General features: G+C 37.3%; 1 pseudogene; it reads right to left on the bottom strand.

Moving 5' to 3' along the window:
- Positions 1–2,028: 2,028 nt before the first annotated feature.
- LOC147824348 (cytochrome c oxidase subunit 7B2, mitochondrial-like) lies at positions 2,029–2,274 on the bottom strand (annotated as a pseudogene).
- Between the last annotated feature and the right edge of the window lie 1,398 nt (positions 2,275–3,672).

Raw genomic sequence — 3,672 nt, 5'->3', positions numbered from 1 at the left:
AGTCTCTTACAGTTTATTTTCTGGTAAAAACTGAAACACCTATCATCAGCTAATAGAACTGTCAACCACCTTTCTTTCAAGGGTAATGTACACTCCCAGAAAAATTTTTGCAAGTCAAAGAAGGAAATTTTTCAATACTTCTCATTTCATAGAACTGCAGAAGCACCAAGCAAATTTCTTTCAGTATGAAACTGTAATTTGCTTCTCATGGAAGTGACCATGAGGCTCATAAAGCTACTATAGGGGTTAAAAGAGTTAATACATGTAAAATTCTTAGGACAGAATGTGACCTCTGATCAGAGCTCTGAATAGCCAAAAACTGTGATCTCCATTTTCTTCGGCTGGTGGAGCTCAGTAAGAAAACAGGATGGAGTCTTTGATGACTAGGAAGCCAGAGAAACCAGAGTGCTCTGCAGACATCACAAGGCTCACAATGTTGGCCAGTGGGGTGAGGGTCAGACAGCCTGGTTTCATCTTCACTAAGTCACTTACTGGCTACATGGCCCTGGGAAAGTTAATTAGAGTCTCCATAATTATTAAAGTTTAGAGTCCCCACTAAGTCACTTACTGGCTATATGGCCCTGGCTTCCTCAAGTCCCCATGTTCCAGATTGACTTCTACCATAGCTGCAGTCCTCATCTTCAAGTTCCTGGGGTTCCATACTCTTCACCATGAATACTTCCTATCTTCCAGTCTACTATCTCAATCAAAACAATGGTTCTAGAAAATAGCACAGGAAGAAGGCCTTGTGCTCCAACCATTTGAGTGTAAAACTGCATGAGCAAAGCATGGTAGGCGTGCCATGCCCAGATACAAGCCACGTGGTCAAGATAAAGATGGAGGCATTGGAGTGGCACAGGTTGTGTCAGAGGTACAGGAAGTGGGCCTTCAGGCCTCGTGGTACCATAGAAACATGCCTGGGTTCTGTCCTTGGGATGCTGGCCTGGAGTTCATCTTACTATTGTAAGAGGACAGCAGCAACCTACCTATTAAAAAAGAGGAACAGGCCTCATTCTTTTGAACAGATTTAAGTTTACATAAAATTGATCAGTAAATAAAGTTCCCATAAATGCACATCTCCCTCAGTTTCCCTTATTGTTATCATTCAATTCTGTGGTACACTGTTAAAATTGATGAGCCAGTATTGATACATTAGTATTATTTTTTTTGGCAGGGGTACCAGGGATCAAACTCTGGTCCTTGCACTTGCAAAGCATGTGGCGGACCACTGAGCTAAATCCCCGGCCAGATACATTATTATTAATTAAATCCACAGTTAAAGTTAGTTTCACTCTTACTTTATAAATTCTATGAAATTTGACAATTTGAACAATTTTTAGTGATGTGTTTTCACTATTATGGTATCATGCAAAGTTGTTTACTGGCCCCTTAAATATCACCTGTGCTCTATTCGTTCATCCCCTCTACTCATCCCAACCCTGATGTTATAGTTTAGATCTAAAATTTTTCCCAAATAGCTCATGTGTGTGGAAGATGACTGGATCATGGTGCATGATACTTATCAGTGAATTAATCCATTAATAATTTTAAGAGTTAAATGTGCTGTTAGGATGTGGGGTCTGGTGGAAAGGGACTGGTCTCTTGGGCCATGACATGGAAAGGTATATCTTCTTTTCCAGCTCCTCCCATCTGTCTGTTTCTTAGCTACCATGACATGATTAGCTTTCTTTTTCTTAAATTTCAAATATATTTTATTTCTTCAGTTGTGCTATTTTTTTTTTTTTTGTACCGAGGATCGAACTCGGGTCCTTGCGCTTGAGCAGCAGGCAGAGAAACCACTGAGCTAAATCCCCGGCCCAAAATTTATGTATGTATGTATGTATGTATGTATGTATTTATTTATTTTTGGTACTGGGGATCGAACTCGGGTCCTTGAACTTGCACAGCAGGCGGCGAAACCACTGAGCTAAATCCCCGGCCCAAGTTGTGCTAGTTTTAAATGAGCAGTAGAGTGTGTACATAACAAGTTGGGTTTGAAACAATTCTGTACTATAGCAATAGTGATAATTACTTACTTTTCCACTTTTTGGGGGCGACTCAGCCTACAAGAGATGGGTTCCATACTATCCCCATCTGTGTAGTTAAAAACCCTCATGTAACAACACAGAAAATGGCTCGACTGGCTAACACAGTGTTGCCATATTTGTCGTGAAAATTTGGTGAGTGTTTCATATAGTTTTGTCTTGCTTCAATAGGTTGAATGGTTTGCCTTTTGCCACCATTAAGCAGGGCCCATTTGGCCAATGGAAACATCATGAAGGCTTGATAGGATTGGAGTTGATTGTAGCTACTGTTCTATTTCATTGCTCTCAGGTCAGTGGAGAACGTCCTGAGCGTGTTCAAGGTCTTGGTTTTGATTCCTAGCTCAACGTTGTCACTGGCAGCGGCAGAAAGAAAATGGCGCTGGGAAAAAATTGTTGTCCACCAATTTTATGAGTAGCTTTCTTTCACCAGGCCCTACCATCTGTTTCTCCTTGGAGTCTGTCAACCATGATCTAAACACACTGAAACTGTGGGCCAAAACAAACCTTTCCTCCTTTAAGTTGTGATTATCGGGTATTTTTCCCCATTGATGAAAAAGTAATTAAAACATCTGGCAGCCATCGATCCTTTTGCTATATGCATAGTTTTGTATTTCTCAGAATGTAATATAGTTAAAATTGTCCAATATGTGTCTTTTTCAGATTGGCCTATTTCATTTAGCAATAGACATTTAGGGTTCCTTCAGGTCTTCTCTTGACTTGGTAGTTAATTTTTTTGATGAATGTACCATTGTGTAGCTATACTAGGGATTGTTCATCTATTCACGTACCAAAGGATCTGTTAATTACTCATGAGTTTTGGCAATTATGTATATAGCTGCTATAAACATTCATATGTAATTTTTAAAAATCATTTGAGAAAATAGAAAGAAACAGAATTGCTGAATCATATGACAAGAATAAATTTTATATTGTGAGAAAATTCCAAGTTGCCTTCCAAAGCTTGGCTGTATTATTTTGCATTCCATAAGAAATGAATCAGAGTTTAGGCTGGCCCACATTCTCATGAGCATTTGGTGTTGTCAGTGTTTTGCAATTTAGCCATTTTGATAGATGTATATCTCATTATAATTTTAATTGGCATCCTTTTAATGACTAATGATGATGAACATATTAACATGTACTTATTTAACAGCAGTGTAATTTCTTTGATTAGGTGTTTATTTAGATCTTTTGGCAATTTTTTAGTGAAATTTTTTGTTTACTTATTGATTTTTAACAATTCATGTGATATTTTGGATACAAGTCCTTTATTAAATATGTGTTATGCAAAGGTTTTTCTACATGAATGTGGCTTGTTTTTCATTCTCTTAGTGCCTTTTGCAAAACAAAAGTTTTAAAATTTGTTTTGCTCTTAAAGTCTTTATTTCCAAACTATAGTCAGTGGGCACTAGGGCATGACTAAAATGTCAAAAAGCAAACTGTATACAGGAACTAGAAAATTAAAAGGAAATACCTTAATTACAAATTAAATTTTGGTATCTTACATTTTCTTTTTCTTCTGACTTTAATATTATCTTTCTTTGGAGATTCTCAGATTGACCCATCAACTATAATAGTTATGTAATAGTTTAAAATATAGAGAAAATGATTTTTTCCATTCTAGTAA

This window comes from Heterocephalus glaber, unplaced genomic scaffold (assembly GCF_053883595.1).
Source record: "Heterocephalus glaber isolate CG9 unplaced genomic scaffold, H.glaber_assembly_v1.0 deba00001547, whole genome shotgun sequence".
Classification (NCBI taxonomy): Eukaryota; Metazoa; Chordata; class Mammalia; order Rodentia; family Bathyergidae; genus Heterocephalus; species Heterocephalus glaber.
The sequence above is the reverse complement of the archived record's forward strand: the minus strand, read 5'-3'. Positions and strand labels throughout refer to the sequence as shown.